At 40.5% G+C, this 26,348-nt stretch overlaps 1 protein-coding gene across 1 annotated transcript in view; it reads right to left on the bottom strand.

Moving 5' to 3' along the window:
* lrfn5a (leucine rich repeat and fibronectin type III domain containing 5a) overlaps positions 1-22,739 on the bottom strand; it is a gene marked incomplete at its 3' end in the record, with an annotated part of 102,004 nt that extends 79,265 nt beyond the window's left edge. The window contains exon 1 of the mRNA XM_080513492.1: positions 22,032-22,739. The remainder of the gene's footprint in view (positions 1-22,031) is intronic.
* Between the last annotated feature and the right edge of the window lie 3,609 nt (positions 22,740-26,348).

Here is a 26,348-nt window from a genome sequence, read left to right as displayed (position 1 = left end):
TCAGTGTTTCACTCACCGACATCATCATTTAAAAGCACATAAAATCACTTATTGTACCAAGAGAAATAAATGTGTGTCCCTTGGGTGTGATTTTTTTCCCAGAGGGGAATAAAAGGAATATTCCCTCCCTTCATATACCCTCTCCACTCAATTCCTTTTTTTTTTCTCTTCATCGTTTGGAATACAATTCATTTCTCCTTCTTCCAGATCTACACTATTTCATATACAGAAAATATAGCAGGGCTAATATTTCTCACAAAACTTTAACAAACAACACAAATACTGCCTCACACGAAGTATTACCTGTGTTTAATGCTTGACTTCCTAATTTATTTATTTTTTTTGCACATTAGAACATTTTCCCCAAAACTACACGTGGGATCAATGTTTACACAATGTTTCCAAGTGAAAATGAAGGGGAAAAAATGGTGGTAGGTTTTGAGTGTCTGTTTACATGACAATATATGTTGTTGTCTTTTATATCTATACTCATGAATCCATCTCAGCTGTTATACACTTCTGAATTTGGGCTCTTGTTTATTTTCTCTTCATTATCAAAACTATGATGACAAAGAACGCCTTACTTACTCTTTTCCGTGACCTCGTTGAAAATCTGCACACCTCTGCACAGGAGATACTCTATTTCAAATTCAGATTTTTATCAGTATTCAACACAATGCTGGCAAACAATGCAGCGTGTGACTGAGGGTGCATTACCGACAATGAAAGATCATTATAGCTTGGCACTTTCCCTGCGATCTGTCCCGCATGCTGATGATTTATGGACTCAATCACAAATACCCATTTTATATTCAAAACTCCCGCTGCACTGAGAAAAAGAGGCTAAGAAAGGTAATTGAATTCATTAATTACATCAAAAGCAATAGTATTATCAGACAGTGTATGTCATTGATGTTGGTTTTCAGATTTAATGGTCAGAAAGTGGTCATTACACTGTGCCATAAATATAAACTACCTTCATATCTGTTTGTAAGTTAGACTAATATACTGCTTCTGTAGTTTTACATACTTTGTAAGACATGTTATGTTATATGTTATTTCAGAAAAGTTTCACAGTTTGGAAAATTATGTCTTTTCACATGGAAATCACAGAAATGCTGAAAACGATGTAATTTTCATGTTGGGCCACTACTGAGTGCTGTTAGTGTTTTTTTGTAATGAAACCTTTGAAAAGTTACACTTTGGGAACCATTTACAAAAACGTGCCTTTTCAGTGGCATTGAGCACTCTTGTCATGTAAACTGACACCCAGAATGCGACACAATTTTCCCATTTTCACTTGAATATGTCATGTAAACAGGACCATAATGTCTTAAAAGTAAAATAATAATGACTTTGTTGGGCTTCAATGGGCTAATCTATGCTGATTTGAAAACTATTTGATGCTGGTGTTTTAGCATGCTGGTCTGAATTGGACACCTTTCAGCAGAGGCCTGTTTTTATTATTTTTGTTGTTGTTGTTATTTCAAAATTATGTTTTCAGTCTTGCCAGACTTCACATGTTATACTATTAACATTTCTTGATATAACTGGTGCCAGAAATCCTTCGTAACATGATGGACATCTTTCAAAAAAAAGTGTGATTTTCCCCCACTTCAGCTCATCTATTGGATCCTTTCCTTCAAATCGAACCTTATTTCTGTTGTAATATGTTCCTCTTCTGAATAGATTTTAATGTTTCACACTGAGGCTTATTGTATTATTTAGCATTGCTAAACATATGGCCCATCAGGAAACCAGGGCCTCCTGGGGCCTGTAAAATTACTGTACTTCAGGGCGTGAGATCAGTCTGCTTCAAAGCGAATGCATCACAGCGTCTGTTTATCGCAAAAGCCACATATTTCCTTTACTGCTAATTACTCACATGTTTGTGTCGGCGCATTGCTTGTTGCTATTTTCGCACACATTCATCATCACTGTTTTTGTCAGTTACTACTTCAACACAAAGGCAGCACTGACAGAGGAGCAGATCAAAGCCAAAAGTGTGTGAGCCAAATTGGATAAAAATCAGATGGAAATAAATATAGACCTTTATTTTCCTGTGAGGTTGTCGAAGTGAGCTTTGCTGGTGATCGGCCAACTGACTGGCCACAAAAAGAAGAATGAAACACAGCATCATTGTGAATGTCACCGGTGCTAATACTAAAGGTATTTGCTTCACTAAATTGGCCATTTGGGTAATTTACAGGATAGCTAAAGCAGCTGCAGAGGCAGTGATAACTGCTCAAATATTCCAACTGTAGTTCAATCAAGTAAACTGCCAAGCAAGCAGTTAACAGTGTTAACAAAGTGTCATTCAATGCTCCCACTGAAGCATCTAAATAGGACTTTGCTGGATAATTTACCCTGCAGCTCTTCTCTTATTCCACGAGTGCTTTTAACCATTTACAGGAAAACACTATTACCTCAAAATTGAAAATCACAACCGGTTAATTTAACGCTCGTATACAAAGCATGCATGGAAAATCATTTGGATATCTACAGAATCACTCATACTTTTTAACCCGATAATGTCTGTAAATAGTATGAAAGAGAAACTTTAGACATTTTTAACACGTTGGTGAATTTTGCTATTACATTATCAACACTGTGACACAGTTGGTTGAATACTCCCTGTGTCAAAGCATCCTTGGGGAACACGCCGAATACCAAGTTGTCCTCTAACTATCATATCATACGTTTAGAAACATATACTGATGGTAGCTTAGTGTGCTAATGATCAAATACAATATCTCAATTTAATACAAATTAAATTACCCGTGTCTGGATTAAGCTCCATATCCACGCCGGTTCATACATCCACATGACCTGGCCTTTCATGCTGAGGGTTCCACAAGCAATCATCAAGTGTTTCCATCAACCGCAAAGGGTTCTGTTCCTCTGATTGGAATCACACCCACTCCACCCGTCTATAGCCTGGAGCCAAAATAAATATTCATGCCATTCTCAACCTGGGTTATGAATATGTATCATGGTTAACACCAGCTATGCAAATGAACCAGGCAACCCAGATGGCTTCAGATCACGACATCATGATCACACACACACGCACGCACGCACGCACGCACGCACGCACGCACGCACGCACGCACACACACACACACACACACACACAGACACACATGTGCAAACGTGCTTGGAATGGAAACAAGGCACACATTAATTTATGTCTTCCTAAAATGAAATAACATCCACAAGAAGACAGAAGGACCAATTAAAAATGATGGCAAAACTTAATAATGAAGCCAACAGGATGTGTCATTTATATGAAGACATATTAACTCAGGTGGTGTTTCTGTCAACTGGAAAAAAAAACAAAAAGAAAATACCATTGAATGTTGACAGACAGGCAACTAATAAAAATTCAACAGTATCATCACATGCCATCAGAAAAGGTTAGTATAATTTGGCTGTGATTATCCAAGTCAAACTGGAGTAATACAACGTATTCTGTGTCCTCAATGGTGACATTGGAAAGTTTCAAATGTTTCATGGATGAAATGTCATGATTGTGAAAGCTAGCTATTCACACCAGTTGGATAATTATCAAACCATCTTACCATCCCTGTTAATGGTGTCATCCTGGAAAAGCTCACAACAAACTGTTGTGGACAGAAGAACCAGCTTCCTTGGAGCAAAGGACATCCCGAGCTGAACTGGCCTGGCCATGGACCCTAGCAGCGGTAGATATATACCACTGAATACAGTCTCCACAGATCCAAGAGATTTTCTTCTTCTTCTTCTTTTTTTCTAATCAGTCACCTGTAGTTTGAAATGTAACCCCGACACATTTAATAATATCTCCACTCAACCATGCCTACGAGCAAGATTAGAGAGCTGGTCACTTGAGACGGCTGGCACCGTTGTGTTGCCAAATTCTCTACCAGGTTCCTGAAGTACAAATTAGACTGACAGAAACAATAAGATTAAAGTAGATTACAGCCACATAAACAGACCAGATTAATGATAGTGTTGTCTCCAGAACAGTCCGAGCCATTAGCTTGATTTTAAATAACATACCAAACACAGACAGTTAATGGAACACACTTTTAACATACAGGAATTCTATTCACAGAGAGAAGCTTTTCTTTGGATTTTGTTATTATCTATTTGCAAATCTGGAACAGACCCCCTCCATGGTAAGACAAAGAAGATAAGGTAAAATGGCTAAGAGGCTGCAGCCATGCTCGCAGCTTTTAAAAGCTACTTAGGCTTAGTGGTGCTTTAAACTAAAGGCTAACAGTGCTATACCAGCAATGTTGAGCTGTGACAGTGCTTCACATCGTTGTTTGGCCTTCTTGAACAACGTAAAAGGGAGAGTATTGTTCTCAATACAGCTTGAATGTCCTGATTACATACATTTTAGAGTCAGAAGACTTTATAGTTTTCACAAGAAAAACATCAAATGCATTGGCCTGAAATTGTCTGTGTTTTAAATGTTGATTCTAGTGGCCTCAGTTCATAGAGGCTCAAACCATAACACAAGGCCATTCCCAAGTCTGCTTTTATTTTTCCTGTTATTACATATATCACTCGTCTCATGCGTTGGCTTCTGGCACCTACCAATGTAAATATGTCTAGTAGTGAAACATTGGCCTCCCATTGATGCTGCCGCTATATATATTTTCCAGCTGAACCATGAATAACACTGAACTACAGTGAACACTATTAGCATGTTTTGTTTTACAATGTGTGAAAAAAAAAATCCTGATTTAATTTAATCTATCATCAAAAATCAACCAAATCTTGGATTAAATACTTCAACTACCACGACTACTACTGGTAATAATACCAAAAATATTAAAAGAAAAAATAAGTGTGAAACTCTGAACATGAACTTCACTTAAACCTTGACCTAATTGTAACCTTCACATGAAAACAAAGCCTCAAACACACACCAGATATTGTGGAACAAATCATTTTGATTCTCTGGACAAAGAATCAAGTCAGCTCCCAGGTTTTGGACCTCGCAAGCACAGTAAAACAAGAGTACTCAGAGAGATGGCAAGAGAAACAAGCACTGCCTGGATACTGTTAGCACAATCAGATATTTCCTCTGAGCCAAAGCCTTGTTAACAGGATTATGTCGCTGTGTGCTGTGTGTGAGGTCTTGTGACCACCAGCTAACGTGCCACATATGACACATCTAATACGACCACACACATACAGTGCACCCGGGGCAGGATTAAGGCCAACTTGCCTGTTGTCTGTAAGCTCGACAATCACCTGAGATCACACACACACACACACACACACACTATGCACACACATAACACATACATGTTGTATAATTGTGCACACGCACAGATTTCTATGCTCTGCTCTGTTATATAGTTTCACTGTGGAAGTATGGTTGTTAATTATGATTCCTGAAATCCCTGATTCCATAAAGGATACACAACAATTTAAAGCAGGAGCAGCATTAGTATCGTTTTCGACACGTCTTCATCCAAACACGAACGAAGCAAGTTTTCAGTCGCGGTCGTCTCATGCTGATGCAAACCGCTGCAGCAGCATCAGATTTGTTATACTGAGCAGTCAGAATGAGGTCACACTGAGCAACAAACCTCAACTAGGTCACAGGCCGTGACTCACTGCACTTCGCAATACACCTGGACTCAGTAAATAAGAATTAAATAAATCCCCCCAGCCAAGTGGCTCCGCTTTAATGCTGCCAACCAATTTCTTCAAAACTGCGACCAGTGGTGTGTTTACTCAGTACATACAGCAATAAAAATGAACAACCGACCTTCAACTTAACTTGTGTGATTCCTTGCACAGTGTGACATTGACGGCCTGGACTTCTGTGGGCTTAGTTTCCTGAAACGGCTGTCATCCTTTCTTTCTTTGATTTTAATAATGACTGAATGAGACAAATACATGAAATGCTTATTTTTCCCCATCCAATATGTCACCTGCAATATGTATGCTACATGTCAATGTAACAAATAAAATACTGTTGATTATTGGAACAAAAGATTGCCAATAAAAATAAATAAATAAAAAAAGATTGCCAATAAAAATGAACAAACAAATAAACAAATTAATGTTATAATTGTTTTGAAGGATTTAAAATCAACAAAACAGCATTAATATAAAAAAAGACCCACTGACTGACTTTATATCAATCTGAACTTGTCATCAAAAAAGATAAAAATGTCAGGCTTGTGAGGATTGTAATTTCTAATCCAATGTGAATAGATCTGAGTGAACATTACATAGATAGCAGTAGATAGATCCTTATTAGGTTTGCACAAATGCACAAGATCGAGTCAGAGGAAACCGCGGGGGCCACAATCTTGTGTTGGAGGAACATGTCAGCTACAGTGGTGTGGAGCATGTTAGTGCATTTTAATAGACTCAGACAACAATGGCGCCATGTGAGGCCAAGGAACGAGCTGTCAGGCTTCAGATCCAAAATGTACCAGTACTATTAGAACTTGTGAGCACGATGACAGCAGCTGTGATCTTTTCATAGGGAATGTTGGAAGAATTCAAGGACCTTCTTCGGGGTGAATAATACCCAGAAAGGATGATATTTTTGCCACAGCAGTGAGGAAGCAATGTCTCTCAGCTGCATCGGGTTCTGAAGACTTGTATCTATTTTTTGCTATCTTATCAATGTCTGGACAACAATGGACACGATCACTTTGGATTCCCTAGTACTGTCTTTGAGTTTGATTCAAGATTTGGCCCAGGTGTATCTTTATCTGTATACGTTTCACAACCTCATGACAAGTATCTTAGTCTTTTCCAGCTTCCCCAAACTGAATAACTGCAACCAACCATTCTGAATTATTGACACATTTTGAACATGTGAGACAAAATTGAAATGTTCATATTAAGCACATTGTATTAATCCCCTTGGTTTCTCTGCAAGTGACCCATCCTTTTCATAGATAAGCTAAGCTACATGTGCTGGGAGCAGAGTGAACCTTTGAGCTGCTACTGTAACCTCCAGGCTAAAACTGCCCTTGCAACAGAAAAGATCTTATTCACGCTTTTTCCATTCCATGTGAAATTTCTAGCACGCTTTTGAAAGCAAACATTGATCCCGCCAAAAGCCCATCTGTAAAAGCCCATCCAATATGAAAACTCAGGAATGTTAATGCTCTTCTATGCATTCCGTATTACACGTCTACAGACCAGTTCAGACTCTATTCTTACTATACATCAGGGTTCCGGTCTTTTCTTAAACTTTTTGATATATCAAACAAGGAGTTCTTTATAATCTTTTAAATTAGAATTCTACAGAAGGGGATACCAACAGATCAAGTGCTCCTCGAAGTGGACGTCCATTGTTGTTGTTGCTGTTCATTGCTCTGGCGCATGTGGGTTGATGTGTTCAGGCTGCACGAAAATTGGGCTGCTCGCGTTCAACCGCAGAGAGGACCACGGAGACCCTCGTGGATCAACGTGATCCTGCGGACACGCAGAACGTATGAATTGGCTTTGAAAGGTCACACAGCATTCTTTAGTCATAATCTGTTATGCGAATGTGAAAAGCTGAGCCATAACGAGTCTACAAAAAACTGCACAGTGACCCCATCATTACTCGTGTGGTCAAGGATAAGTCATAAGGTCATGATGCTTTCGCTCCATTAAAATGTCTAGAGCCTTTACTCTTTTACATATGCGTGTCCGAGCAACTCCACAAAACCAATGTTTGGAATGATTTGTCTGCGTCTTGAAAATGTGCCGACTCATCGTGGGGTGCCGGTAAATGATTGAGTCATACCTTTGTTTTGTTTCCCAGAGGGGAGCTGCAGTAATGCTGCACATCCTTTTATCAGCCTACATGGTGTGTGTGTGCCTACATTGCTTTTGTGTGCAAGCTTTGCAGAGATATATTTGTGCTTTATGAACCTCCATTAATCACGGCATACTCAGCACAACACAAAATGCTGATCCAGGTATATAAACTGATTGCAAGTCATGATAACGGGCTTCACAAAAAACAAAGACGCTCTGCAGATTTCCTGGAAGAGTACACCGTAAAGATATAAAGTAAACATCTCCCCAAAAAATCTGAATCTCACCTTACTTTACATTTGCTCATCCTAAATGCATTCCTCTACACAATGCAAAGTATTTACAGTAAGTAATACAAAATGGGGACTATCAAAGAGGGCTAAGTTTTTATACATAAGCACATTGTCAACCTTTGGTTCAGACTCTCAAGCAAATTACCCCCCAAAAAACAATGATGATTGGTTTCACCAGTAATGGGTTAAGGAGATAATTTAAAACACATTTAAACTGGATATTACCAGAATCACACTGTAATTACTGTTTGACGAATTTTGTGTTGGGCAGAAAACTACTAAATGCATGCTTGTTGATTGATAAATCTTAATCTCAAAAGATACAGTTTGAATCCTCATTCTCATGTATCCTTATCTGAGAGCTGGGTGTCTTCTGCCATTATTTGACTTCACTGAAATGTTTTGACAAAATATGGCAATCAGTGTCAGACAGTGAAGTGATCCAGTCAGAAGAGCATCAACATGCTAAAATAACAAATTCTACAAATTTGCTGAGTTAAATAAATGTTTAAAAATGATAATTTGGTTTGTATCACATTTATTGACAGGTAATTAGATATGAATAGTTTAAAAACAGTCATCCTCAGCTGTCCTCTTTAACCCCAGATAGAAAAACCTAAGGCTCTGTGTATTTGACATCACTTTTGTCCATGAATCTCAGGAGAAAACAGTTGTTTGCATTTTAATAGAACAGCAATATTTTAACATAACTTCTGACATAAATTCACACGACTCACAACTGCGATGGTTTTATGATTGAACTTATGTGGTTTTGCCTCAATGAAATGGGAATAACCTCTCCTCCTTCTTTCACAGCTTGTAAAATCCTTGACATAGCCAAGTAGTGATGTAATAATGTAGACATGAACAAAGAAAGTGTGGATGAGACCGTAGAGAGGAAGAGGCTTGCTAAAAGCAATTGTTTTCCCCACTTGTGTTTGTTTTTGAGCAGACTGTATTTGTTCACTGCGTGCATGGATTCATGAGTTGTGTGTGTGTGTGTGTGTGTGTGTGTGTGTGTGTGTGTGTGTGTGTGTGTGTGTGTGTGTGTGTGTGTGTGTGTGTGTGTGTGTGTGTGTGTGTGTGTGTGTGTCAGCAGGGTGGCAGAGAAAGATCAAGCCATTGACTGACAAAATACACATTATCAGAGACAAACAGCTCCTAAGGGTATGGACACACGCACACGCACAGGCACTTTCTTTGTCAATTTCTACACTGCACTAATGAATAGAAAATATATACAGAAACTCAATTGTTTATATTAATTAAAGGAGAACTGTGGAGTGTGAAGCACTAATTTGGTCAAAACTTAAACATTATTTTCAAATAACAACATTTTAGTAACAAATAAGTATTGCAATGAATATTCCTACTTGATCCTTTCACTTGACCTTTCACTGCACCTCAGCTCTGGGAAGCCTTTATTCAAAACCATTAACTGTGTTGCTCCATGTCCTCCAGGTTTCTGGAAACTGCCTGGAATTGCCTCAACATCCTTCAGCCAAACCCATCTAGTCATCAGATTTTGAAGTGGCTGTTGCAGCGTAGCTGTTTGCCGAGCTTAGGTTAGTGCCAGACAGAGAGGAAAAAAAAGAGAATAAATAAATAAATAAATAAATAAATGGTGGGAGAAGAAAAAAAAACACAGCTAACGGCGAAGATTAACTGGCTCCTATTTATAGTGTTTGGTGTAAAAGCTAGCTAAGTGGGATGCAGTGATTTGGAAGTCATTACTGCTTGTGAAGCAGATGGATGAACCTTAACTGAAACTAACGGCACTCTGAAACTGAGTATGTGATGTGTAGCTGTGGGAACCAAAACCATATAACAAACACAACTCCTGGACAACTTCACCATCAAAGCAATGGACCTTCCACTGATCAAGCCAATGAAGATGTATATTGATGAATCTGCAAAATGTAAACTCAAGTCAAAACTCCTGGGTCATTGTTTTTTGTTGTTGTTTTTTTTTTTGCAACATAGGAAGCTACAATGATTATTCCACTAGTTTAAACTCGAAAATACTTTAGTTGACACTTTTTCAGTTTACCACTGGGCATGTATTAACATATGGCGATTTTATTGAGACATGCAGTATCACTTAAATACAATGTCTAACAAAGAGGTGCTGAATATTTCTGTGACATGAAATGCCCCATGCTCACCACGATAAAGAGTCACACAGTTGTTTTAAACTTCACACAAGATAAATAGATAAATATGACCTATTCGATCACTGGGCCCAGAGACAATCCCTGGGAAGTTGTTTAGTGTGTGTAGTGGTGGTGGTTGTGTGGGGGGGGTGCAAGCCATCTGAATGGTTGCCTATGCAGCACTGAAGCAAAAGAATGCACTTGTAGCTCAGGCGCCTGCTGTGTCGCGGTAATCTGTGTGTGAACAGATGGCGCACGCTAACAAGCTAGGCTAAATGTAGCTATTGTTGGCATGGGCCACGACTGATCTCTGACTTGCCGATCCCAAGCCTCTTAATTAAATGCACCATTTAATCTAGTCAGATTTTCAGTCCCTCTGCTGCTCCAAAAAAACATCTTCACTGTTGGCCTCTACACAACGGTGACTAAAACACAACACGTCACAAGCATGTTGAATGACATCATTCGCATCATGGTGACTGATCATCGATATACAGCTGTTGATGGATGTCAGCTAAATCAATTTTTTTCCTTAAATATTTCACACCGTTAGAACTCTAAATAACATCATAGAAAATATGTAATTTTCAATGGGTGAGAAGTGACATGCTTTAACACGAGTGCAATGATTTGGAAGTCAAATGCCCTGATCCCGGATGTGCCTCATTCAATGGCCGTCAATCGCCTGAGATCAAAAATCAATACAATGACATTATTAGATCACGAGTCAGTTGGCCATTGAAGTGTTACACCCGTCTATGACAACCAACCTCACATTACATTGTAATCCTACAAAGGAGATCTATATTATAATACAGGACCCATATAGTGCTGATATAACTAAAGCACCTGTGAGGATAAACAAATGCCAAAGCCAAATGAATCGGTCTTTACTATTGTTATTGATTGGAATTTGAATTCAACATTTTTGCCAATCAGTAAGTGAGCTGTGGGGCTAAAATGAAATGAAAATATCTATTTAGAAATGCAGATGCATGCTTTAACTGCAAGATGTAACCGATGAAGAAGGGGGCCTGGGTCTGAAATGCCTGTAATGGCCTGAAGTTAGTTGAGGCGCTATCCTCTCTGTCAAGCTGCAGCTGTATCAGCTGCCATCAATAGTGCTAAAGTGTCTAAAAGTTGCAAGGTGAAGGCGCACTAGGCACTGTCCATGGTCCTGAAATGTCCCATGTATTGACTGCAATCAATGGTGTGCTATCCATGGTTGTAAAATGTCAATCGTGCCATTAGAAAACATTTGAGGAGCTGTCCATAGTCCTGAAATCATATGTACTAGTGCCAGTTAAGTAAGCCACGAACGGAGCGTATTCTGTAGGACCGGACCAGACGAAAGAAATCCTGTGCAGTCCTGTACTCTGCCCAGGTCCCGGACCAGGTTGTCACAAACAGTGGGGATATAACATATGATGTTTTTTTCAGCAGGTATCTCACGTGAACTCTCCCTTGTCAGCTGGAACTAGGGTGACCACGTGCCGTTCTGTCTGGGACACAGAGCATTTTTTAATCTCTTTTCCATTTTACTGGAAGTTCAGATCAAGTTCCGCCTATGAATGAATCATTCAAAACCCGGCTAGCTCGTATGCAGTTTGCTGGTGAACAATAGTCAGCTGTTAGCTTGTTGGCTTAACCACTGATTTCAGTCAGATTTGAGTTTCATGAGACTTTGTGTATTGCTCCTGTTGGTCATGGAGGCATGAGTCTGTCTTGAGTTGTCCTGGATCACCGCAACCAGGCAGGATCAATACATTTTAGTCAGGGAACACCCCAAAGTAAATATTTTCAAACATTTTCAACACTTCAGACCTCGTCTGTGACAAATAATGCCTGACATCACAAACAGAGTGGTTTGTGACAGATTTCTTGTTTGAGACTAAACAAAAATCAGTCACAGTCTGCTGTTTGCAGCACGCTTTCTATGGAGAGCTCTCCGTGGTCCTGAAATCATAGTGCAGTATGGATGCCAGCTCAGAACTAGTTGAGAACTGTCCATTGTGCTGAAATCCTAATGTACTGCAGTTCCACTGAGTGCCATCTCTGCTACTGAGAGCAGAACAGAAATAGTTTTTGTTTTGTTTTTTTCGGGAGAGGGAGAGCTGCGTGTCCGGGATGGTGTGTGTCTTCCTCGGACTGAGCAGCGGGGCAAATGGGGCGTGTGGCTGGGACAATGCCTCTCATGGGCCCAGGAGAAGTATGGGGGGGTGGGGGTGTGGTGGGTCAGATGGAGCGCAATGAAAAGTGAATAAAGCCCCAGAGATGTATGGGTGACATGAGGCTCATTAACCCTTAAAAATCCATATATGAGCCCCGTCATTGTATAAGCGGCAGAGACCATAGCGTGCAAAATAATTTGCAGATTATAGTCCAGAAATCATGGTATTTGCTTCATCTTTGAAGGTCAAATATATCTTGTGGCTGTAGAGTTTCTTTGTGGCAGGTGCAACATGAATTGATTTTGTCAACCTGTAAAATCAGACCTGGCCTGCACCACATATCCAGCCCTCCATCTCAAGGGTGAGGCTCCCCAGCCCCCACAGCAGCTCAATAGACGGGGGAGAACTCAACTGAGTAATTGTTTAGGCTGGTTGGTGCTTCACTCCGATTCTCACGGTCTAGCATCCGGAGGTCATTCCCATATTTCAGACAACATTGCTAGTTCAGAACAGCAGCCTTAGGCCTGAGCCGTATAATGATAACCACCTCTGTTAACGACCACGTCCCTCTATGTTGATGTGCACTTGTTATTGTTGGAGTTTGAGTCCAGGCATAGGAACCAGGGGCATTGTTTACAATTAATTTGCAGCAACTAAGTTGAAATAACCTGTAAAAGACTTGATACGATTTGTCAGTATCACTGAATAGCACACTAAATCATCCACATTTAAAATCAAGGGAAAAGACTATGTCCAGATATTATGGCCTTTTTAGTGTACTGAAATGCACATATTTATTCTAATTTAGCAATAGCAACAGCTTGCAAAAAGATTATATTCCAATAATGCAAATTGTTAATACAACTTAAAATTCTTAAGGCCAAATACTGAGAATCAGTAACCAGAGGAGGGGATTGAGGCGTAATTTAAAAAAAACAAAAATGCTGCAGTCACATAAAGAGCTTTCTGAGTTTCTACACCTGCAATGTGCTATTCAATAAGGAACCTGTAGCACCTACATGATTAGTTCTCATTGGTCCTGAGCTGTGCAATCTATTGCATCCAATTATTAGAGGTTTTCATTCGTTTGTCGGAGGAGCTGTCTATTGATTGTTCTGAAATGTCAAACTTGCCCTCAAACAGCATAGGCTTCCATTTCTATTTTTAGCTGCAGACACATGAGGTAGTTTTTTGCTTGTGAAACCTGCAGCTTGTAAGTGCATGTGAAGCTACATTGGAATACTTAGCTCAGTACTAAAACTGCCAAGATTATGAGATGTATGTTCCTGCTTAAAGTAGATGAGATGCATTGAATGATCAAAGTATCATTGTGGCTGGAAACCTATGTTATTATTCTCTGTACTCCTTACTCCAAGTTGAATGTAATCCTTTCCACAATAGCAACACTTCACTTTAAAAATCTATTTTTTATGAGACAAGTATAATCAATCCTGTTGTCTTTTTTGTGTGACTGTGTTTAATGTACTTGTGCTATTCTAAACTACAGAATTCCTCTGCTGCAGCAGTGACCCACTTTCAATGAAAGCCTGTAGGTTTCCTCATTTGCTGCCTATAATCTCTACGTTAAAAACAGCTCTCAGCATGATAAATCCATTCCTATTGTCAGTAATGAATCTGTGAATCAAATGAACGCTTTTAAATACCTACAACAAAAACCAGATCTGTATTTATCCTCCTCTGCTTTGACAGCTTGAGTCTTGAGATGGTAGAGATGGTGGTCTGTGTTTTTTTCTTTTTCTTTTTTTTTTCAAGCTGACAAGTTGACAAAGACTGCGCTGTTATTTATGGATTTGGCCTTAACTGTATTTTTTAAAGGGTATCCAAGCCTACACATACACTGTATTGGCACAGAATCAAACCTCAAGCCGTCCGCCATTAGATGATGTCAGATGCAGAAGAAGTTGGAAAGCAATCGTAAAGAAATGAAAACAGAGCTGCAGAGTAATTAACCATTTCATGGTCTCCTGCCCTCTTCTTTCAACACCCAGATAGTAAAGTGCTCTCCAGCATTGGCAGTGGCTTGTAGTCTTTCATGCCAGGTATTTGTTGTTGTCTGTTCGCCAGCTGGTTATTTATTGCCCTAATTTTCTAACTGAGCCTCATCTTTTAATGTTTAAACGGCAGATAAAAATGTATGAAAGTTTTGCTGAAACCTGAAAGATGCAACCAGAAAATTTCAATCATTGGACTTTTCCTTTTTTGAGTGTATGTTACTGTAACTGAATTCACTTATAACATATATGTCTGCTAAAGGTAGCAGAATTATGCTCTTATTGTCATAATACAAGCACATTATACAAGTAATCATGTTGTTGTCAGGAAGACTGCTCAGTTGGATCAGGATGAAGGAGTTGTTACTCTTCAAGAAAATATTATTTTCCAAACAAAAGTAATATTCTTTTGTAAACTTCAGTGAAACTAGTTATATTAAGTTCATTATGGAGTTAGTTTGCTTATAAGTATCTTCGCTCTTGTTCTCTTCAGGCAAGTAGGTGTTTGAAACATCCCTTTGACATATTTTCACAGGATTCTTCCATCTTCATCGAGAGCTGTTAAAAGGACATGCCATCTACCACCACGAGATGACATATGTGATGAAGACGGGAAAATGTCAAATGTACAGTATGTAGCAAAAGTCTACTTGCCTGAAGACAAGAAAAGAGAACATGTTCAGTGAGACTGCATGATCAGTTTAATTGTTTGTTATCTAAGAAATACCATCAGACGTAGAGCATTGGAATACATTCTATTCTCCTACCACTGCTCGTGATGCAAGATACACAAGATGATTTCGGCGGAGATACCATACAAATGCAGTCCTGCAGAAAACAAGAGTCACAGCCTGGGGACTCACAAGCATCTTCATTTATACAAAGTCAGCGAGTCTGTCAGCTGTTGTGTGGGTGGGGAGATAGGACGGCTGGAGTCTGCAAACACTACCTGAGAAGTCACAAAGTACAGGTTGGACCAGGCAGGATTTACACCCATGCCCTTTTTTTGACTAGGCAATATCTCTCACAAAGTTATCGTTGGACTTGTAATGTTATAGCTCTTAAATGCTGCCTGTGCCCTTGTCGGATCTGGCTGCGGCTGTCTATGAAGGGATTTTAGTAATATTTTCCAAATGGCAGGACTACAAAGCATCTCTCCTGATTTATAAAAAGCTTCACACCCTTCACCCTAGGGATTTGCTCAGAAGAGCAACTGTACTGCTGGGTTGTGTTAATCTGAAGTGGTGTTTCTATGGAGTGCGGACCAGTTTTATAGATTCAGCGCCATGTCTGGTGGAATCCTACTGGTGACAACTGGGTTGCAATATTTATAATTAGCCTTGTGTTCAGAGGATAAGGCAGAAAAAGCAAACCTAAAAAAACAAAAAATCAAGAAGTCCCTCTTAGTCCGATCTCCTTTTGATTTAATGTGGAACATATTTGTCATGTTGATAATGTCAGATCCTGTGATGATTTTTAGTGAAAACAATTTTTAATACAGTATTTTGGCAGAACATGCATGACAATGTTCAAAACTTGTGCATAAATAACTCAAGACTTCAAAGATTGCTTTCCACTTTGAAATGAATCTACAATACGTTGCTATAACACTTCTGTTTATACCAAATAGCAACTTCTGTAACCAAAATGCCACTGAAACTGTTCAAAAAGAAACAAAAGATTGAAATATCACCAAAGCTTTCAAAGTCCTGAGAGAAACAGCCATATGCACATCAACAAGTATATGTGTGAACAGAAAGTCAAAAAATGATACAGATGATACTTAGGAGAGTGACAAGTAAAAAAGAAACTAAGATTCCCAGGTGAATGCTGAAGTTTCAGCATGAACACAAGGCTGCAACAAATGTTGTGCATGTATAAAGATCCTTCATTTTATGCAATTTTATCCATGTATTTCAATAGACAAATGTAATAAGAATATAATAAGTCTGAAATGCCCATATACGTGGACTACTTTTACATTGTCCAGATTCATGAATTTCCCTATCTTCTGTCTCTGTTTAATTCCAGGTAGGATCTGGACTATATCTCATCATCTGCCTGGTTACAGGTTTCGCCCCACCACATTAATATCTTATACATGAGCATATCGCATATATCAGCAAATAGTAAATGAGCATCATCCCAGATGGACAACATCACTCATGCAGACAATTTGGAGTCAACAGTGAACTGAACAAGCTTGTTTTCACTTGTGGGAGAAAATCAGAGCCATCCATCTTCTGAACCCGCTTTAGCCCATTTAGTGTCCCAGGGTGCTGGAGCCAATCCAAACTGACTATGGATGAATCCAGGGCACACCTTTGACTAGTCGCCAGTCCATCACAGAGCAAAAACAAAGATAAACACTCACTGTTCACACTGTGCTCAAGTCATAGTCCTTAATGAAGCTAGCAAGCATGTGTTTGATTGTACATACAAAAAATAATATGCACCGGGGAGTGCTCACCATGAGACACGAGTCCCAACTGCTACACTACTGTGCTGCCCGTGCACAAATCTCATCTTTTCTCATTTTTCTCCCCATCATAAGTGAGTTTGCATGATAAGGATTGTAACATACAAACAAACAGAGGATATCTGCTTTGATATGTTATTTGTCTGTAGAAATAAGATTGCTTGCACAAAATCTGAGAGTCTGATAAGAAACAATTACTTTGTTTTTGAGTCATGTATCAAGTTATAAAACACATGAAGATGTCCAGCAAAAGTATTTATCTGATGTCAAACAGGCTTGAAATGGAAACCTCTGATCTAACGTAAGATCTTACAGTATTGCCTTATTTCCATCACATCCATCAGGGGAAAAAAAAGACAAATTTTAACAAATAGACCTATAATCATGTGCTTCATGGAAACACACACGAGGCAATCACAGACAAATGGAGGAAGGGGGTGGGAAGTCATAAATCTGTGTGCATCATGTCATGTTCAAGCACTTATCTGTGCTGCACACAGCTCATTATCGCCAGACATGTTTCACAGCTGTCATGTCACGCACGCATGCACACGCACACACACACACACACACACAAAACAATGGCTGTCTAAAGCTGAACAAAGTGTCACAGGTGACTGTGAAGCAGCAGGTGTGTGTGTGTGTGTGTGTGTGTGTGTGTGTGTGTGTGTGTGGGGGGGGGGTGTTAAGTAAGATGAAATAAGAAAGAAAGAAAGAAAGAAAGAAACAAACACAGAAATGGAAAACGAGCTGAAATTACAACCAAATGCCACTGAAAAACAAGCAATGGCAATAACATACAAATCTGCTCTAATATAATTAAAGACTGTGTAATGGATTTTAAGCAGGAACTTAACTGGAGCTCGCAGTCAGCCAGAGTCTAATCCTGCCTTGGCAGAGAGAGCCATTATTTAGAGTGACTTGATGGCACAGAAACACTGGTCTCTGTGTCAGCCAGTCAATAGCGTACTGTTTAAAACGATTCTCCAAAATGACTTTTTGGTATTCTGGAGGAGAATGGACAGACACTATGTGACACTTGCGATTATGTGCTACTTTTTTTTTTTTTTTTACCACCTTTAAAAGAAATGTATTATAATAAACAGATCAACTGTATGTCAGGCTGCCAAATCACAGCTTCAAGAGAAACAACAAAAACCTATATTCAGTGTTGTGTAATGGTTACTATTCCACAAAACTCCTGTTTACTGAAAAAGTGGCTCATTTATCTTGATTCACGTTTTTGTAATTTGTGCTTTTTTGTGACTGTCACTGGTTTCAGCCTCCTTGGCTTCCCCTCCCTGTGTGTGATTTCTGTTCACCGGCCTGATGTTCTCCACCTAAGCGTGTGATTGTCTTCACCTGGAGACTTTGGTTATTTATTGGCTTCTGTGTTCTTGTGCTCCAGTGTGTCTGTTCCTCTGGTGGATAACGTTCTATGTGTTTTGACTTTTGGAATTTTTAATTCTGGCCTTTTCAAATAATACAATTTGCTCTTCAGTCTTCAAAAGTGGTGTCCAGTGTTTTGAATGTTCCCAAGCCAAACCTAACAGTACTAACAATCTTCTTGACAACAACACTGATTATGTCCAACAGCAAATAACATGAGGGTTAACCTGGGACAGCTGTGTTGTAATGGTAGCTGTAAATAAAAGCCGGTGTCTGCTGCTGTTTGCAAGTTAGTAGTTTATGCCACCCATTTCGTTGACGCTTCTTGTCAAGTGGGAAACACATGCTTCTACATGATTCTGGAAAAAAAATGGTCATGAACAAACTGTTCATCCATAGTTGGTTTTCTTCAATGCCACAATAAAGCTCACTACTGAGTTTTCCTTACATCTGTTCATACAATGCCACTATGGACCAGAGCACAATTCATTGAAACTGAATTCCCATGCAGGATATCATACATATTGAGACCAAACGCTCGACCAAGCCTTTCTGCTGCTCCACTTTCAATGTAATAATCGAGCCTTGAATGTGTCACAGGCACAGTTCGTCTGGCAGCTTCCCGTTGAGCTGTCAATCATGTGCCTTTCGGACAGTGGCTGGGGCGAGAGACAGCTAAAGGGTGAGTGGTTAATCTTTATTCTCTCCCCACGGACTCACTTTTTAAGGGCGTGTTTTGCTTGATAATGACACACGCCATCGCGCTTTGCTTTGCTCAGTCACCGAGCCACTCCAGATGTCACAGCATCAGGCCAGCTCGCTACAAGGCCTGCCTCTCTGGTGCTAATAGGAAATCTCTCTCTCTCTCTCTCTCTCTCTCTCTCTCTCTCTCTCTCTCTCTCTCTCTCTCTCTCTCTCTCTCTCTCTCTCTCTCTCTCTCTCTCTCTCTCTCTCTCTCTCTCTCTCTCTCTCTCTCTCGCTCTCGCTCTCGCTCTCTCTCTCGCTCTCTCTCTCTCTCTCAGCAGCAGAATAAATTGAATTAGAGCTCCACCACCCACTCTGCAGGATCCTGCAGCCCTCTGTCAGATAGCGAAACACAAAGAGGAAAAGAGAGTGGGAAAGTTGCAGGGAGATAAACAGAGGGCAAGAAGAAAGACAGGCGTAATAAAACTCTCCTCCTGCCCCCATGAAGACTAAAGCGCAGACCTCACAGCATCTTGATGCTGCTGCGCTCCGTCAGGATATGTCTCAGGGTTTTTCCTTTTTAACTATGAAGGTGATGGAGAGAGAAAAGTAATGAAAGAAAGGAAATCCAGGATGTGGGTGATGTGTTTCACATGCTGAGAGTCTGAGAAGCTAACCAGACACCTGTCATTAAAATAGGTAGTATTTAAAGCATATGTCAAACACCCAGCCAGGAGAAGCTGTAGAAAACATATTTAAAAAAAAAAATGTATTCTCACTGTCAATACGTGTTTCTTACTGTAAAAGCACAACAGCCCACTCAGGAACTGCAAGCATGCTGCCATTCATCCCGAACCTAATGGCACGGCAAACCACTCCTCTCAGACGTAAATAGGGAGGCTAAACACAACTAAAATGGACTGAAAATCACCAGTTTCTCCCTCTCGCTCATTCACCCACACTCCCCCCTTTTTTTTTCCAACACTGCCGATGCATTTGCATAATGCCTCCATATCCACGGGCCATTAGCACCAGCATGAGTGGCTCGTGTGCATAAATTTATTGCCTTGATCAATCAATGCGAGCCACTGTACCATTGCAAGCTGCCTGGAATTCCAATCCAGCCAGGGACAGAGCCACAGCCAAGAAAGAGAAAGGGAGTGCACATTTTTAACCTGTTATCATTACACAGCCCTGAAATAAAGAATAATAAATTGCACAGACCATCAGTGGGGAATGGTTTGGTTAAAATGAGCTCATTTCTATTGATTTACTGCACATCCTAATTAAACAGCCAAGAGATCCTTAGAAGCTTCAGCAAAGACCTCCAAGTCAAAGGCCAGAAAATCCCACAGTAAACTTAGTGCAATCATTAGATTCATCTCTTTTTTTTCCTATAATGAGTGTGTTTTTAGACTCTTAGATTGTCTTAGATGTCTTATATTAAATACACACCCCTCCCTGTGATTTTTTTTTTTTATTGTGCTCGTGGTTATTTCAAGAGCAAACTAGTCAAACCACATACTTGTGATATATTCTATAATGGCGAAATCTTAAAATGCTATATTTTCACATTGAACATGCTGTACATGGCTGATTCATGGGTGTAAATGCCATTTGTTGAAGGATGTTATTAGAGGCTTTCAATATGAAAATCAAATGTATGCCGGGTCTTTTTAGACAGCCTCGGACTATGGCACCTGCTACACTTTGGCTTTTGCAATGTACTTATTGTATAGTTGGGAGTTGTTGCATTGCATTACATCCCTTCCACACATGTTTCCATCACGAATGGCATAATGTGTAATTACAACATTACAACCTCACCCATAAAAAGACAGAATGATTCTCAGGCAAGACACAAAGGAAAATCATGCATTTAGGAATACAATGTGGCTTTTTTCCCCCCTCATACTAGCAGCTGAGGTTCGCTACTGCCAACATGGAGCGAGAAGAGAAGTGTGGGTATGAATGCACAAGACATTTTTTTCTTTTCCAATCCATTCCTCTCAGGTGCACTTTGTCAAAAAAAATTTTACAGGCAAAATGACATAAAACGCACCCATGCTGAAATGCACTGCAACGTACAAGGTTTGACAACATTATAAGATTGTCAGATCTGAAATTCAAAATGGACTGAATGCAATCGACTCCCATATCCATTGACTGGGTGTCACATATCCAGTGAGGACAAGGGCGCGAATGTACGCACACCGATCATCGTTTGGAACTGACAGGTGATGCGCGCGTGTACACACACACACACACACACACACACACACACACACACACACACACACACACACACACACACACACACACACACACACACACACACACACACACACACACACACACACAGACGTCAGGAATAGATCAAGGACAATCATCCTACACGAGTGCCAATCCTCGCAGATACTTGTGATATATTTGAGTGTGAGTAGACACATAACGATCTGTCTTCCACGCTCACGATAGTTCGATACGGTGCGTGGTGCACGAAGTAAATAAAAAAAGAAGAAAAAAGAAAAAGCGTTTTACGTGTGTGCGCCTTAAAGTTTTTTGGGTTTTTTTTTTTTTTGCTTCTTTCCGATCGCGCGCACACGCACAGACAGACGCGCACGCGCTCAAGTGGGTGCAGAGCTGCTGCTGAAATGAATGCAGCCTCTACTGAAAGTCTGTGCAGCGCGAGTCCGCCGAGCAGAGGCGCGTAAAACAGCCTTTCTAACTTACACCAGGCTCAATTTTGACCTTGTAATGTTCTCATTGCTCGATTTGTCCCTTTTCTACCGCTATTCCACCCCCCTCCACCCCTCTCCATCCTCCCTCCGGTCCCTCTCCCCCCACCACCACCACCACCCTCACCGCTATCAATATACACCCTGCCAGTCCCTCCCGCCCCGCTCCAGCATCCAGACCAACCGTCTTTGGGAGGAAATCTAGAAATAACTCCTCATTCAAACAGCACTCCTGCTCTTCCACCAGAGAAATACATGTTAAAATAGATCCTTGAATAGTCAGAACAAGCGGCCTCCCCTGTGCGTAAAGACAAAAGCAGAAAAGAGATTCAACTTTACCTCTTTGTGGATACGTTCCTTCAGTTCACTGACTGTCAGGGCGCAATTATCACTCCATATCCAATCGTTACAACGATCGAGCCGATTGTAGTTGTAACTCCACACAAATAGACTCCAGAGGAGCGCATATGCCCCATATGTGTGCGCGCTTTTCGAGGTAAATGTGTGTAAATTTCCTTTGGGTGGCTGTAAATTCCGTTTGCGTATCTTTCTTTCTTTTTTCTATAGTTCAATCCTGCCTTCCAGAGGGGTGCGTCCGTTTTGCATTCTCACAGCGCCCGACGACTACATCCTGCTCCTTTTATCCCTCCTCTCTTTTTCTCGCTCTCCCCGGTCTTCTCTCCCGGTCTCATCCCTCCATCCGCGGGGTGAAAGAAGAATACCATCCGAGAAAAAACCCGGAATGATTCTAGCCCACCTTTCGTCTGACACACCGCCACCTCCTCCTCAGTATCCTTCTTTTCTTTCTACCCGTCTTCCTCCCTCCTTCTTTCAGGTGGCGCAGGTGAAGCGGGATGAATTCCGAGAGAAAGAATCCCAGGTAAAAGGGTGGAAAAGTCCGATTACTCCATTATTTGGTAAATCCTTTGTTTTCTTTTCTGTTCTTTTTTTTTTAATGCATTTTCTCGCACTCTTATAAAATCCACAACAGACCCTTTTCTGGCTTCTTGGACAGTTGAACCTTCTGGAGAAGGGATTTTTTTCCCCCACCACTCCTCTCTCTCACCCTCTCTGTCTGCCTCCTAGCCTTTGCGCATGTTGCTCACCCTGTTAACTCTGTGCGTCTCCTCTGCGGTCTGGAGTTAAAAAGAGAGAGAGAGAGAGAGAGAGAGAGAGAGAGAGAGAGCGGGAGAGAGAAAGAGAGCGAGATGATTCCAAATACAGAGCAAGCCGAGACCATAAAATAATTGATTGTTTTTTTTGTTTTGTTTTAGTTTTAAAAAGGCTGAATACGGTCCCAGTAAAGCTGTTGTCCGGTCAGTGTCACACCAAAAGCTTAGCGCGCCGGTCCCGCTGATCCTCGCTGCTCCGCGCAGGTCGGTCGCTTCTCCCGCACCGTTAATCCGCGCAGCGCAGCGGACAAGATGAGTGTCAGGTTTACCAACGCGCAAAGGATCTAGCTTCCTTTTAGTGCCTTTCAAAATAACAACCCTTCATTTGGCACCGCTTCACTAATCTATGAGCAGCTTCTTTGCCCAACAGATGTGTCTGTTGTCTCTGATATTTATGCCCTGAAATGAGTTATAAAACATAGCATATGCCAGAGTTCCTCAATCCTACTCTCTCAGGTACCCCGGATTCCTCGCGTGCTTGAGATTCCTCCCACTCCAACACAAAATGATTGCTAAAATAATGAGTCAACCCCCCCAAAAAGGCGGGATTAAAGAAGCAGCTAGCTATCTAAAACCTACAGGACAGTGGTATGCTTGAATTTCAAATACATGTAAAACTTCACATGGTTGTATCTCGGGATGCACCGACACCAGTATCCGGTCCAATACTGCACAGTGTAGCTACTTGTACTTGTGGAAGCTCCCCGATACAACAATTCTTTAATGATAATGACTATGGCAAACATAAGGCAGACTGTAAATAATGATCAACCAAAAAAATAAAGAGGAGGTGAAAGATAGTTCATACAAAACCAGCAACTGACCAGAGACATTTGGACCAGCAGAGTTAGTCCGATGTCATTAGTTTCACTGCTCAGGGTCTACATTCTCCAGTCTCCAATATGCACAGTGCAGTGCATAGAAAGATGCTATGTGCCCTCCAATGAACAGTAATGGTAAATAATAATAATTATTATAATAATAATAGTAAATAATAAATAATTAATGGCTGTAAGGCTGTTGGAGGTGCACATAGGGTCCACGCAGTGTTCGTGCATGGAATAGTTCCCTGGCTTTTATTGTGAAGTAGAAATTGTCAGAGTTTTGATTGAAAATTTCTCACTTGATGTCTCAAAAGCTGATGCAAATGAAAGTTATCGCTGCAAGTTATTCTACTAAAATCTTAAAAAAAAAAAATGTTTTAATGCAGATTGAAAGCCAATGCTATATCAAATCTTACTGACAAACATACATCCCAGACCACCCAGCTCTATTCATTTCTTTCACTCAGGGGCAGTGGATGATTTCCTCCTCCTCCTCTTCTCCTTGTCGGTCATTCTCTGCACATCAACCACGGGAGAAATGGAAGAGAAGGTGCGACTGCCACCCTCCACTGCCCCACGTGGAACCCTACAGAAGACTGAAATCCAATATATCTATCACCCTCCCTGAGATTACATTTTCTCAGCCTTCCATCCCTCTTCTCTCCAGCCATTTCTCAGTTTGAAAAACGTGTCAGGGAATGAGCAAGAGATGCATGATCCAATACATGCATTTCACTTCAATCCATGACATTCATACAAAAAAAAAAAAAAAAAGAAAGATTCAGAAAGCCCATGTTAGATTTTGGCTTTCAACCTACAGCACAGTCAGATATATTGTTTGTATAGCTGGAGTTTGCATGTTGTTCATGTTCGACATCTACCTTCTAAAATCCAAACGTATACATTTCAAGCCAAACACCTCACAAGGTGAAACTTTTCATATCTAAACACGGTTGATCAGGCTGAAATAGTCTGCATTTTACTTTGAAAGGACACAGAGGGCTCAGGGTTTGTTGTTAATCAAGTACAGACTGATGAATGAGTGGGAGTGTGCAGTGGACCTGTATTGCTTCCTCTCAGAAACTATGCTGCCCAACAAACCTCCATTGATGACAAGTTATTTGACTAACTTATTATTAATGCACTTATTCAGCTGGAAGCTGCTTCTTGAGCTTTTTTTTTTTTTTTATCACTTGCATGTCTACCCTTTTCATGGCACTGCAATCCAAAACCATGCATTTAAAGTTGTAACAATAAATTGACAGTAGGTGTGTGTGTGCGTGTGCGTGTGCGTGTGTGTGTGTGTGCAACTCTCTCCAGGGTGTACTCTGCCTTTATCAAATGTTAGCTGGGATCGGCTCCTGCATCCCAAAACAATGAATCTGGGAAACCGGTCTAGTAAATCGATGAATGGACACACTGTCCAAACCTTTTCGGAAGAGTGGTTGTTTGGAGTCAATTAATTTTTTTCTGTTGTACCGGTCATGATTGTTGTGGCCACAAGACGTGATCTTTTGAAAGACATTAACCTGAAGTCTATCCAACAGTTACTGAGATGTGCAATGTCCATTTCTTAACCCGCATCAACTGTTTGGAACTGATTTCTTTGACAGGCCGTTCACTATTGACGCCTATGTTCTGCTAGATTTTCATTTAATATGCACTTGTACTCAAGTGGCTGTAAAAGGAAAGACATATGGTAGATGGGATTTGATTGTACATTCTGCAATAGATTTAATTCACCATATAGAGAGATGGCCATTAGACCATGTCGGTCTTGATCTTTTGTTCCAGTTTTTCAAAGCCTTCATTAGTTGTCGCTCTACAGCTGGCATTAATCTCATCTGTACACACATGGCGATTTACCAATTCCGTCCTCAACAGGTCCCAGTTTTGATTCTGTGTTTGCTTTTTATTTTCTGTTTGGTTCTTTTCGCTGCAATGGTTTTCATCTTCATTTGGCAGCAGGTACGCCACTAAGCTGCCAGAGCTGCATTGTATTTCACAACAGTCTTGTTGTGTTTCCCATTCTGTCTCTGACTTTCCTCTGATTTAACTCCTCCTCTGTGAACTCCAGTTCAAATAAAAGCAGCAGACCATTAAAAATTTGCAGCCATCCTCATTAGGCTCCGTGGGGGTATTTTGCCATTGACGCCCATCTTTATAAAGCAGCCACATGGGCAATACTGCAGGTCGAAACAAGCTGGGATTATCATTTAAAGGGGAGAATGGTCATATTACAAGTGGGTTAGCTGCATGCTATTCTTTGCTAAAAGGGTCATTATATTCGTACAGTGAAATCACTTGACTCAGCAGACTGGTACAGATATTCATGGTTAAGTGAACTGCTAATGGTACTAAATAGCACTTTATATGTTCTGGTTCAATAATAGTCCATGCCCACTGTACAATAGAAAGGGTTTCTGCATGAGTTTAACAAGCAAATTCAAGATTTAACCAAATCTGTCTTGTTATGTTATTTACTCAAGGAGCATATTCTCTCTGTAGAATGTACCCTGGCTTAAGCTGAGGTTTTACAGTTAGCTGTGTTACCTGAGGGCCACAGAATGACTTATCAAGACAATAAACCTACCAAATCTCACCTTCAGGTTACTACTGCTGCCAATCGGTTTATTGATCAGCTCTTAATGGCTGTTAGG

Source organism: Blennius ocellaris (assembly GCF_963422515.1).
Source record: "Blennius ocellaris genome assembly, chromosome: 17".
Lineage (NCBI taxonomy): Eukaryota > Metazoa > Chordata > Actinopteri > Blenniiformes > Blenniidae > Blennius > Blennius ocellaris.
Note: the sequence above shows the minus strand (reverse complement) of the source record. Positions and strands in the feature narration are given on the sequence as shown.